The sequence below is a fragment of the Aethalodelphis obliquidens genome, unplaced genomic scaffold (genome assembly GCF_003676395.1).
Source record: "Aethalodelphis obliquidens isolate GAN/ISIS:26980383/991018 unplaced genomic scaffold, ASM367639v1 scaffold14, whole genome shotgun sequence".
NCBI classification, from domain to species: domain Eukaryota; kingdom Metazoa; phylum Chordata; class Mammalia; order Artiodactyla; family Delphinidae; genus Aethalodelphis; species Aethalodelphis obliquidens.
This window is the reverse complement of record NW_020837958.1, coordinates 21,486,000-21,500,174: the sequence shown is the minus strand read 5'-3', so window position 1 is coordinate 21,500,174 and position 14,175 is coordinate 21,486,000. Positions and strand designations below refer to the sequence as shown.

At 36.6% G+C, this 14,175-nt stretch overlaps 1 pseudogene; it reads left to right on the top strand.

The window, feature by feature from the left end:
• Window positions 1–2,703: 2,703 nt before the first annotated feature.
• Window positions 2,704–13,666, top strand: LOC113625165 (NEDD8-activating enzyme E1 regulatory subunit pseudogene; annotated as a pseudogene).
• The last annotated feature ends 509 nt before the right edge of the window (window positions 13,667–14,175 follow it).

Genomic DNA, 14,175 nt, shown 5'->3' with positions numbered 1-14,175 from the left:
TTTTTTTTCAGGCTCCAGACGCGCAGGCTCAGTGGCCATGGCTCATGGGCCCAGCTGCTCCACGGCATGTGGGATCTTCCCGGACCAGGGCACGAACCCGTGTCCCCTGCATCGGCAGGCGGACTCTCAACCACTGCGCCACCAGGGAAGCCCCCATGTGTTTTTATTGACTATTTAATGTTCCAAGTAAAGAAAAATTAAAATTTTAATTTACTAGCATATTTTTTTTCTTACTATTCATCTTTCATGCAAGGCCAGTTTTGAGTGAATGCACCATTTAAATTGCATGTGGAATCACTGAAATTAACAGAATTCATAAGTTTATGGCTTGACCAGGGAGGGTGCCTAAAACTGGCCAGAGCAATAAACACAAATCATACTCAGGAAGATTGGAAAGAGAAAGAAAGCATTGCCCCACTCACAGAGCTTGTCAAGAGAGTTCTCCTAGGCAAGTGACTCTCATGGGGCACGTGCAGACTCACAGAAACCAGTAGCCCCATTTTACCACAAGCCTGAGGATGATAGGTTAACACTTCCACCAGCTGCCAGACTGATGTGCCATATCTTCAACTGAAGCAAACTTTAAGATCATCTAAATAAATCCACACATATTTTACATGATGAAAGTGAAGTACAATGAGTTAAATAACTCATTCCTTGGATCACTGTTCATTAGTGACACAGCAACAGTCACAACCTTCATTTTCTAAATTTCACCCCAGAGACTTTTCTCTAACAAAACATGTTTTCCATAATAACATCTCCAAATATTCTCCAACATCATAAATGGAAATATCCAGTTGTTTCAATTTTTTTTTGCAGGAAGGCAACTAAACTTTACTGAAGAACTGCTATGTACATATTGTTTTTGTTTAAATTAAACTTTTTAGGACATAATTGTAAATGCATATGCAGTTACAAGAATAATATAGAAAGATCTCGTATACTTTTGAACCATTTTACCCGAAGGTAACATCTTGCAAAACTACAGTGCAATATCATAGCCAGGACATCAGCTTTGATACACTCAAGACTGAGAATCGGGCTTCCCTGGTGGCGCAGTGGTTGAGAGTCCGCCTGCCGATGCAGGGGACACGGCTTGGTGCTCCGGTCCGGGAAGATCCCACATGCCGCGGAGCAGCTGGGCCCGTGAGCCATGGCCGCTGAGCCTGCGCGTCCGGAGCCTGTGCTCCGCAACGGGAGAGGCCCCAACAGTGAGACGCCCGCGTACAGGAAAAAAAAAAAAAAAGACTGAGAATCCTTCCATCACTACATGATCCTCCCTATTGCCTTCACATAGGCACATCCACTACCCTCTCCTACCACGTTCCTGACCCCTGGCAATCACTAACATGTTCTCCATTGCTATCATTTTTGTCAATTCAAAGTTGTTATATATATAGAATCATACAGTATGTAAACTTTTGGAGTTGGCTTTTTAAACTCAGCATAGTTCCCTAGAGTTTCATCCAGGTTTTTGTAGGTTTATTATTTATTGCTGAGTAGTATTTCATAGCTTGGATGTACTACAGTTTGTTTAATCATTTGCCCATTGAAGGGCATATGTGCTGTTTCCAGTTTGATACTATTACAAATAAATTTGCTATGAGAATGTATGTTTTTGTGTAAACATAACTAAGTTTTTGTATTTCATGTGTATTATATAGTCTCCATAGTATAGATAGCATATAGTATACAGTATGGTGGATATCACATATATATATACTAATATACATATTATGTATAATATATATTGTAACACATGGTGTCTACATATAATGTAACTTTTATATTGTATTAATTTTCTGTTTACCACAATCTTAGTGACTTAAACAACACAAATTTACTATCCTATATTTCTAGAGATCAGAGGTCCTAAAATGAAGGTGTCAGCAGGATGGCTCCTTCTGGAAGCTCTAGGGAGAATCTGTTTCCTTTCCTACCCATCTTTGAAAGGCCATTCTCACTTGTCACCTTTCCCTTTTCTTCCATCATCACTTCACCTTCTCTCTTACATTGCCTCTATTGCTTCCTTCTTATAAGGACTCTTGTGATTACATTGGGTCCATCTAAATGACCCAGGCTAATTCCCTCACCTCAATATCCTTAGCTAGATTATATCTGCAAAGTCCCTTTTGCCATGGAAGGTAACATATACACAAACTCTGTGGTTTAGGGGATGTACATCTTTGTGGGGACACTATTCTGTGTACCATATGTAGGGTAATATACTATATAGCATATATTACATGCAATATATTTATATCAATGTATAAATACATTGCACATACATAAACATTCATACACAGACTTACAGGATAGTGTCTGTCTTCTTCACTGCTTTATTGCCAGATCTATTGAGAATAGTACTTCACACTGAACCTCACTCAATAAAATATTTGATAAATAAATAAGACCCTGTATCTTCTTCAACTTATGGAGAATATTTTCTAACAAGCTTCCTTTACTTAAAGAAAAAGATAACAAGGATTTTGTAATATGTATACTAAAGCTTGTTTGGAGGCAAACAATAATTATGATTGTTGTAACATCAAACATCATTAAATCTACTGAAAAAATCTTCCAGCTAAATGTAGGGATTTGAAAAGGTCTTGATTTTGCGTAAAGCTTTGTTTCTGCAAAATAAAGAGAAGTAAGATGGAGGAATATTGCCCTAGATCTAATTGCAATCAATGAGGAATAATGGCTGGTAAGATAGACAGCTGAGACCCCTGACAGTGGCCCTTGATTCATTGAGGGTGGTCATTATTGAAGACAAGACAACATGGTTGGATCAGACATCTCTTGGGTCCTAAGTTCCTAAAAGACAACACAGATCACAAAGAATGGGAAAAGATGAAAGGGATGTTCTGACAGTATTATACTAATACTCTATTGTGAGGTGATGGATGTGTTAATTAACTCAGTAGTGGGAATCATTTTACAACACAGATGTACATCAAGTCATCACTTTCTGCACTTTAAATATATCACAATTCTATTTGTCAATTATACTCAGTAAAGTTGATAAAAAAACAAACACTCTTGAATCAACTGGGTGTCACTGAAAGAAAGGAAATAGGGATTGAGCAACCTACCAATGGACACACAAACTATTAACTTCCAAATGTATATTCTACTTTTACTACTAATATTAACTCATAAACATTTTATCTTGTCATTAGAATCTTTACATACACAATGACTTACATATAATTCCATCGTTTCCTGTATTTGCCTTGCCGTAAAAAAGGTTTGGAAACATTGATCTCTCTTACATCTCCTTACATCCTACTTATAGTTCGCATCATCTTCTTAACCATTCACCTTTATTGTACCTTCAAGTAACCTCAAAATGTGTGCTCTCTTCTTACTAGACTGTCTTTTGCAAACTTAAATGTTTGATGCAAACAATGCAAGGAAGAAAATACAGGAAAATTAGAAGATTTTTTTTAACTTTATTTTTTTAAGAAAGCCAGTTACAGGTTCATGGGAGCAAACAGCTAGTAACCAACTAAACAAGGGAAAGTCTATAACACAAATCCTGTTTAATAGGACTAGCAAGGTCTGGGGTCATGAAAGGTAGAACAGTTTCACTATGAAACTAGCGACTGTTTATGTTTATAGAGTAGCAGAGTCATCTCAAGAAAATAGGGTCACAATTCCAAACAAGCTACTGCCCTGACCTTGTTAGCCTGCTTACAAATGCCTTATTATTCATTTCACCTATGTTAGCTTTTTACAAGTTCTCAGAGCAACTTTATAAAGCAGATATCATTGTTCCAACTTTACAGAAGGGGAAACATAAACTGATAGTTTATTTGACTGGATCCTCACCATTTGGTATTTTAGCTCAGAAAGCATCTGCTTAAAAATGTCTTTCTTCAACACCTTATCCATCACTACCAACCCTTTCTTTAATCTGCAACATATAACTCTCTTATTTTTCTGTTACAAGTCTCATTTTATATTACATTTAAATTTATTTATTTTTTGGTCTGTCTCTACCACACAAATATGTAAACTGTTTGAGGGTACAGTATGCATTTGTCTTGGTTTCTTCTGTTTTCCCAGAGCCAAGAATAACTGGCCCATAATCAGCACTCAGCATTTATTTTGGAGAGATCAAACACCGAGGTTTTGTGGACTGCAGAGATGTGACTACATGTAACAGGAGAATTCAGAAACATGCATAAGTTTAGAATCAGGCATTTAAATTTAGCCTGGTATTTCTTTTATGGAAAATATGATACATTTAGGGAAAACTGTGTAATTTTTTAAGTGACAGAATTTGAGGAATAAAAAGTTTAATAACTGTAATTTTTTTTTTAAGAAGATGTTTGGGGTAGGAGTTTATTAATTAATTTATTTATTTTTGCCGTGTTGGGTCTTCGTTTCTGCGCGAGGGCTTTCTCTAGTTGTGGCAAGCGGGGGCCACTCTTCATCGCGGTGCACGGGCCTCTCACTGTCGCGGCCTCTCTTGTTGCGGAGCACAGGCTCCAGACATGCAGGCTCAGTAGTTGTGGCTCACGGGCCTAGTTGCTCCACGGCACGTGGGATCTTCCCAGACCAGGGCTCAAACCCGTGTCCCCTGCATTAGCAGGCAGTCTCTCAACCACCGCGCCACCAGGGAAGCCCAATAACTGTAATTTTCCTGTACTTATGTGACAATTTTGTCTAGTTGCAGAGTGAAATGCAGTAAAAATCATTGTGCTGGCAATGAAATTAGCAAGTATATCAAAGTTCTTTGATCCTTTTATTTATTACATTTCAAAAATGCCGCTTGTCACACACTGTAAAATATCTTCATGTAATATGAACACATCTTCCAGGTCATTTTTGCAAATGTGGATAATAAAATTCATTGTTTTCCTTTTTGCTACTAGCATGATATACTCTCATGCTATTGGTGCTTTAAAAAATGTTGGACATGGGCCAAGTCGTAATCAAGTGAAAATATTTAGGCTAGGCTAGATAATTCAGATAATTTAGATTAGGCTAGATAATTTCCCAAGCACTTTAAGTGGCTGCAACTTAGTTCTCTTAAACAGCATTGGCTCCATTCCCATCAACAGACTGGCATAATAGAGATACCTGTCAATGGGAAATTTTTCAAAAAATCCTTTCAGACATTGACAAGATGAATGATCTGTCTTGCAGGTGCACTATGTTCAGGTTCTTTCTGTATAGTAAACAGACACCACAAGTGGTTTCCTGTCAGGCAGGTGCCAATGAAAAGTTTTCTTTTGCCTTTTTGAGAATAGGTAATTCACTTCATTAACTAAGCAGAAAAAATATCAGGCCCATTTTGTTTCTACACCACAGGTAACAAGTGATTTTTTAGTAACAGACATAGTTCTAGGGTCCCCACATATCACATATCCCTTTAGATTTAATAACTAGTATACCTAACAGCCACAGACATTAGGATTTGAAAATATTTGTTTTAAAAGGATAAGTTTGATCACTTTGTAGGAAGTAACACTTAAGCCTTAAAAACAAATTTCTTCCAAAAAGTGATAGGAGTTAGAGGAGAGCATATTAAAAATGGAAAAAAAAAATTTGTTTGTTTCAGTCCTCAAATCTTTTTTTATAAGACTTTTTTTTTTTTTTTTTTTAGATGTTGGTAGGAGTTTATTAATTAATTTATTTTTGCTGTGTTGGGTCTTCGTTTCTGTGCGAGGGCATTCTCTAGTTCTGGCAAGTGGGGGCCACTCTTCATCGCGGTGCGCGGGCCTCTCACTATCGTGGCCTCTCGTTGTGTAGCACAGGCTCCAGATGCACAGGCTCAGTAGTTGTGGCTCATGGGCCTAGTTGCTCCGCGGCATGTGGGATCTTCCCAGACCGGGGCTCGAACCTGTGTACCCTGCATTAGCAGGCAGATTCTCAACCACTGCGCCACCAGGGAAGCCCTCAGTCCTCAAATCTTTACTGAGTACTGGCCAGATGCTATGTCCTATGTTATACAATGTCTATCAGGTCGTTTTGTGAGTTATTTCTACTTTCCCTTCAGGCCTCAGATGAGGAATCTTGTCCACAGAGAAGCCTTCCAAGAGGGGACCTTGTATTGTTTCATTCCCTTGTCATATATCCCTATATCCACCTTTATGAATCAATTATGAATATTATCACTGTTAATTTACAATGTGCGCGTTTCCCAACTCTCTGTAAGTTTCCAGAGATTAGAAACCGTGTCTGTTTTATTTATCAACCCATCTCCAGTACCTATTACTGACTGCCATAAAACAGTTGCTCAACTGTTTCAGTATATGTATCTTGCATAAATGCAAATAATGAAAAATAAAATAATAATACGTAAAATGTAGATCTGCTAAAAGATACAGTAGGGGCCTATGACTTATATAAACCCTGGTACCTGTAAAAGTCAGGAAAATTTTCATAGGGAGAAGACAATATAATTTACTTTGCAAAGAAGGTAATCAGGGCTAAGCAGATATAAGGGCAGTAGAAAGGAAATAAGGGTGTAAGCCCAGAATGTATGGAAATCTACAAACTGGAGCATAGACTGTGAGGTAGAGAAGTGCCAGGAAATAAATCCAGGGAAGCAACGCTTTCTAGTGGTCAAGCAGCAGTGACAGTAGCAGCTGCCACGTCACTCCCACATTTCCATATACTGTGCCAGGAAAGAAGCAGTGGACCCAATGGATTTCAACAGTTTAATATTCACTCTGCAGCAGGCAGCATGAGCTTCGTGTTTCTTTTCCCCTGTCCCCAAGTCCCATGGGGAAGATAGGAAGCGGGCCCAGGTGAACAATGCATAGTGGATCTATAACACAACTGAGGAACCCTAGCTTTGTAACCCCACACCCCCATTTTTATAAAGAGAAACCTGAACAACCTTTGCCTGGCAGGGAAGCATTATCTTTATTATCCTAGTTCAGAAATATATCTGCCTTCTGGCCAAGAGGGAGAGACTACCTCTAGCTTCCGCAGCTGTCTGCTATGCAAACCTCCTTGGGAACAAACTCTGTCACAAGGTAATGTAGCAATGTCTTGGAGAGAACTGTTTCTCAACAGTGGTGAGAATACATTTTTGAAAAGGCTTCTTTATTCATTAAGACATTTTAATTTATATTTTTCTGGTGATGGGGAAATAATGACTAACCGAATGTGAGTGAAAAGTGGTACTATATTTCTAGATGAGAGAGTTAAAAAAATGTTCTCATCAAGGATGATAGGTGAGTAGCAGTTGCCTCATATCTCAAATACCCAAACACTAAATGCCTAGAGTATCCAACCAATTTAGTCACTGGACGTATCTTTTGAGATATACGCATAGAAACTCTTAGTGGAATGTAAATTTATAGTGATGACTAGAGTTCAAAACTTTTCTGGGTTTCTTTAGAATTTTGTGTGTGTCAATTCACACTTTGAATTACTTCACATTTTATAGCACATAAAACCTTTATGGCATGTAATGTGATTCTTTTGTTCATATCACCTTCCCAAAAGCCAGATTTCCTTTCGTCTTCCAAATTTCAATAAGAGATGTTTTTTTCCTCCTTGCAATGACTTATTTCAGAACAGTAACTTTTTATGAACAACTCTGTCTATTTCAAAGTTAAGTTTCAGAGTTGCTTTACACTTAGATCTTCTTCTAGTAAAAATGTTCCCACAGTGAAGATTTTCTCTTTGAAACGTTAATAAAGCTGAGGAGATGATGTTAGGTGTAGAAAATGAGAGCTATATTCTTTGCTTTCTAGACAGGTATTAAATTAAAATTAATCATAAATTTAATTCACCAGAGATGGTGGATGTTTGAAGAAAATGAGAATGAAAATGGGTCTAATTCACCCATTTGACATTTATTTAGCGTTGTATATAGTCTAGGCCTTCTCCTGTTTTCGTGGAATCACAAGAAAAGAATAATTCTTGGTGTATACCCTCAAGGAGCCTTCAGCATAGTGATATAAACAAAAGGAAGAAACCCTTTTTAAAAAGCACGGAAACCTTGAATACGTTAATACACACAGTAGAATAAGAAGTTTCTCCCCATGGAGTTTTATACAAAGTTGTTTAGCAGAGAACCAGAATGAGATATTGGTTTTGAGGTATGAGTAGAGATTAATAAAGTAGAGTCTGAAAGGAATGATAGAAAGAATGGTATGTCACATTAAAGGAAATATGTGTAAATGTGTGTTATTTTAAGGAAATCCTAGAATGTGTGTGAGGGGCAGGGCTGGGATTACACACTGAAGGAGTCACAGGAAAGGGACAGGATATGAGATGACAAAGTTAGGTTGGAGCAGGTCACAAATGTCCTTGGATGCCTTGCTGCACAAGCGCTTTGATTTTATTTTTTTAGAGGTGATATAAATCAACAAGAAACTTTTGACCCCTGTTCTAAAAAGGGTAATTCAAAAATATTGTGGGAGTGTTTTGGGAGGAGACAAACCTGGATGCAAGGTAGGACTCCAGTTGAAATTGGAACATAAGAAGTGAGAACTGTGAAAAAATAAGGAATTGGAATATATTTCCAAAATTGATAATATTTGGTAACTGGCTAGGGTATGGGTATGAAAACAGAAGTAAGAAAGTTCATGAGATCTGGAGTTCAAACTAGAAATAGATTAGTATTTTGGGGAGACTGAAAATGAATTCGAAAGTAGGAGAACATGAAAAAGAGCTTAGAGTTCATCCAAGTTGTCATCCAGATGCCTTAATACATTCTGTGAAGCAGAAAACTTTATTTAACGTGACTGTGTATTAGTAACTTCACTGGAAGGTCTAAACCTAGAAAACAGATATGAACAATCTGATTTATGTCCCTCTTTGCACTTAATCAATGAAATTGCAAATCAACAAAATGGAGTGTAAATAACTTGGCAGTTTTTCTAATAGTGTTGTGAGACTAATTATCAATAAAATCAATGTATTGTATACCAGAAATATCCTATTGAAACTTTGCAAAATCAAAACGAACAAATCATGTGTTTATTTTCTTCCCTCGTGAAGGAGGAAATGATTGTTTGGTCAATGTAATTGATATATCATTATGTGAAGTATAGTAATAACAATTGTACACCTTTCTCAGTGCTGGAGCACTGCCTAGAAAATAGTGTGTCCTTAATAAGCATTTGCATGAAAGAAAAACTCAGTTCTCCAGATGTTACCTGCAGACTCTAGTATGTCAGTAGAATTTAAAATTTTACACACGACCTTTGATAATTCAAGTTATTCTTGTGTTAACTATTTTAACATCTGATATTAAGCTTATAATTGCATAAAAGTCTTTAAAGGTGCTCAGTAACTTTTTGTTTGAGGTCACATTTCCCAGTAGCTGAACTCAGGCCCAGCCCAGGAGAATTCACGGATCACAGCGGTTTAGTGTGTCAGTGAAGAGATGGGTGCCCCTCTGTGAGTCTGGCACTGTCTAATCTGGGTTATAAACTAGCAAAGCTCAAATCATACATGCCTTCCCTGCTCAGACTCAGATCTACTCAGAGAATGTGCCTCTACCTTAAACATGAAAACTAGTAATTCCTCACCCCTACAGGGCTGGGTTTGTTCAAAACTGGTATGACAATTTGGCATTTGGAGAGTGTGAATTAGGATAAGGGAAAGTCAGTAACCTTGAGTTATGAGGTCATGATTTACAGAATACTGATAAGAGGTCTTGGCTCCAGAGGAACTGTATTTATTTGAATCCTGGTACTGCCAGTTACTTATTGTAAGTATCTAGGATACAACAGACTTGTCTGATCATTCCAAAATAATAGTTGGTGTTAATTATATGCCAATTATCATCCTTGGCTCAAGGAATACAGAAGAAAACAAGACAAATGCATTCTGTACCCTCAGAGAGTTTACATTCTTATGGTAGAGATAACCAAAAAAAAAAAGTTAAATGAAATATAAAATTAATATTGTAGTAAAGAAATTAAAATAATATTACATGATGGAGCAATACAGGAAAGGGAACATATTGGAAGAAAGGCCAATTCAAGTCTCTACTGAAAACCTCTATGGGATTTACTAGGAGCAGGGCATTCAAGGGAAATACCAGGGTACTGTACATCATAGACAATCAGAGTGGGGAGGCATTTGCTAGTCCAGGGCTGCTCTAATAATCACTTACTGAAGACCAAAGATAAAATAATCGGAATGGAGTAAACTGATGAGATACCAAGTTTAATTTTTATTGCATGCTTTTTTTCTTCAGTTGTGCACATATAACATTCCTGACTTGCCCACAGAACGCACCCTGGTTTTAGACAGGACCCACTTCTTTACACTAAAAATTATACTTCATCATTATTACACAGATATGGGGTGATAAGGCAGATACACCAGTATAAATTCAACACCACTCCAGAATACAGAACTCAACATGCCCACCATCCTGTTTGCCGGACACAGATATCCTTCTCCTATGTAGCACACAAGGAACACATCTATTACAACACTTAGGTATTCAAAATTTACATACAATTTCTCTATATATATCCTGTGATACTGTTTGATATTCAATCTGGGACAGAAACTGAAGTATTACTCCCCCCCTTTATATTTTGCTAATATATTTTGAGAGTGCACATTGAGATTAATTATATAAGATATATATTGGTGGTTATGAAGAGTGGTGGTTAAAGCATCTGGAGACTGAAAATAAGCCCATATGTCCTTGACTTAAGAGGGTTTTTTAAAGCTGACCAAAACTGATCAAAAAAAAAAAAAGGCAAGTATCTCCTTGAAGCCATTAAAGAAGAGGTTCTTTACACACACCACATATGCATGTACTACTTTCTGGGCAGTGTATATTGTTGAGACAAACGATAATAAAATGATTTGTCAAACTTATGCACCAAGGACAAATAACAAAATACTAAGAAATCCAATTTAATTGCCTTTCAAATGCCTAAAGCTGAACTCCTGATTAAACTGGTTATTATCTGTGTTGATTTTAAAAATTTCTCTCAACATGGACAAAACACAGTAGAGAAAATACTTCCAGCAAAAAAAAGTGACATTGGTTATGAGAACTAAAAACTGATGTTTTTTTCATATTCCTTTTATTTAAATTCATGGCACTGAATTTGTGATAAAATTATAAAAATAATAGAGATTCACTAACGTCACCATTTTAACAAGGACATTTGGTTTTAATATAATAATGGATATATGAACACATTCCCATTCTGAATTATGCAAGTACAGTTGACCCCTGAACAACTCGGGGGTTAGGGGCATGAATCCCCTGCATAGTCGAAAATCCAAGGATAACTTTTGACTCCCCCAAAACTTAACTACTAATAGCCTACTGTTGACTGGAAGCCACATAACATAAACAGTCAATTAACACATATTTTGTATGTTATATGTGTTATATATGAATTCTTCCAGCAAAGTAAGCTAGAGAAAATAAAATGTTCTTAAGGAAATCATAAGAAAGACAAAATACATTTATAGTACTAGACTGTATTTATCTATACTGTAAGTTTACTTTGCCTGTTTACAAGATGAATTGTCTGTCGGTACCTACATCAACATTGTCTTATACGATACAAAACACTGTAGATGTTATACATATTACTAACACCAGACATAAAAAAGGGAAAAGATAATGTGAAAAAAAATCATATTTATTTACAGATATAATGATTCCTGCATTGATAATGAACAAGTAGCAATATGATTGCTTTATGGTAGCCTAACGCCAACTGCCAAATGACTACATGACAAAGGTATAAGTTGAAGATTCTTTGTAGTTTAGAGAGTTTACACAATTTATACTGGAGATTTCATTTTCTATCACAAAATGGTCTTGAAATGAAATCAGAATTGAAGAGGTTTTTTGTTTTTGTTTTCCCCAAGATAACTAGTTTATTCTTATCCCTTTGGGACCTTTCTTTCTCACCTGTGGGGCTCAGTAAACAAGAATATCAAGGAAACATTCAATATCAATGGAATAACCAAACATATGGACAGAAATGTTCACAGTGAAATTTCATTTCTATCTCACCCTGTACTGCATTAAAATATTAAAAATGGATTTCACTGTATCAAATCAACATGCTGTACACCTTAAACTTATACAATGTTATATGTCAATTACATCTCAATAGAGCTGGAAAAAAAGAAAAGCGTTTCTGATTAAAAAAATACTGCAGGAGGTGATTGTGGCACTTTTCAGGGTCTTGGCTTTTTTCTGGGGGACAGGGTTACTGAGTTTATGGAGTAATCATGGGCGAGATTATGGAGTAATCATGGAGTAATTAGTGTTTGCTCATGTTTGCCTAATAAATACAACAGCCACAGGAACCGCAATTCTTAAGAACTTGGTACTCTCAGTACTGATTCATTTACAATTATTGATGGATATCAGATAAGCAGAGATGTTGAAAACATTTTTTCTTACAAAGAAGCAATATCAGCAAGAACCAAGATCAAGTTGTCATGGAATTCTCATAACAATTAAATGACAATGGGTCTGAAAGTTTGTGGAAGTGAGTTTAGAAAATATTCTGAACAATGACCTTTCTTTTTCCTGTAGCTTTACTACTATGGTTGCAGCTAGGCTCCCCAAAAGTACATTACTACCTTTGGCTGATGTCCTCTGGGGTTCTTAAATGGCTCTTTTAATCTGTAGAGGTTATATGGCTAGTTGGCTATAGGAGGATCATTATAAAAGAACATCCAGATAATGGAATTTTACTCACATGATGCACTGGAAGATCTACAACTGGATAAACCATTTCCTGAGCTGAGAGAACATTTTCAGTCTTATGATTTGGATCATACGGGGGGAAAAGGTCCATAGCCACACTCCACAGACTATAATCATCGCTAAATATTTAGCACAGTGGAACAGTGAAACAAATGGATGAACACCTAAAATGTATAAAGAAAAAGAGGACTTTAGATACGTGATTAGATAAGGGGTTCTAAAGAATGAAACTGGGGCTCCAGAAGTGAATTTTGAAGAAGCTATTAAAAATATAAACACAGCAATAAATATAACTCAGACTCTAATCAATATTGAAGATATATTTAATGATGATTGCTGCTTGAATATCAGCAAATAGACACCATCCTTTTGGATTTCAGCTTATGCCTTAAATGACTGTGTGGCCAAGGAGGACCAAAGATGCCTGTTTGAGGCATAATTTCCTACATGATTGCAGATTTTGGTGTGTATATATAAAACTGCAAAATGTTTACAGTGTTAAAGCGAAGAAAGAGATGCTTCTTCTGTGAATGATTATGTTGACAAAGTACTGCAGTCCATAGGCCAAGCAATGGAAGCTGTTTCAGAGAAAGAATTAAATTTTTTCTGCAGTAATTCTTCATTTCTTGGAGTTGGTAGATGTTGATCTTTAACTAAAAAATGTGGTTTGGACACAATTAATAAAGATGGAATCATTTCCAGTACGAACATTCCAGATAACGAGACAGTACTGTACTTAATGTTATGGGCTGTTGACGGATTTCATAAAGGACATAGTAGACATCCAGGGGTATCTATTAGGTTGAAGAAAACATAGGAAAGTCTTGTCTCACTTGTTTCCTTTAGGAATATAGGTTATCTGTAATGGTGAAAGATGATTATGTCCACAAATTGTGTTGTTATGGAACTGCTGAGCCACACATGATTACTGCTGCCCAACGGGTTACAACAGTTACCACTGAACATTGCCATTTTTAATAACCTACTTATATCTGCATGTCATAAACTTCAGGAACTTCCTCATTATAAAAGAAGCACCCAGTGCAGTGTGTTAATAATCAAAATTATAACTGTCTTCAGATTGTGCTCGTCTATAAAATTCAAAGGGAAAACTTCTAAATTGTTGTTTTATTAATAATCCTTTTTCTCACTTGTAAAAAGAAAAAAAATGTATTTCAAGTTATTCTGCTATCTAATGACACACAAAGGACTGATACTATACTATACTCTTTATCATAATAAAGAGTAAACAATTTGGATGAAAACCTGAAGCCCACATTCCTAATGAGGGAATTTGATAATGGTGGGGGAAAAGGAGAAATCACTTTTCTTCCTTGAATCACTCTGTCTTTGCTTGATTTTTTGGATCCCATCCTCACTTGATTTTCTTCTTACACTCTTTTTTTTTTGTTTTTTTTTTTGCGGTACGCGGGCCTCTCACTGTTGCGGCCTCTCCTGTTGCGGAGCACAGGCTCCGGACGCGCAGG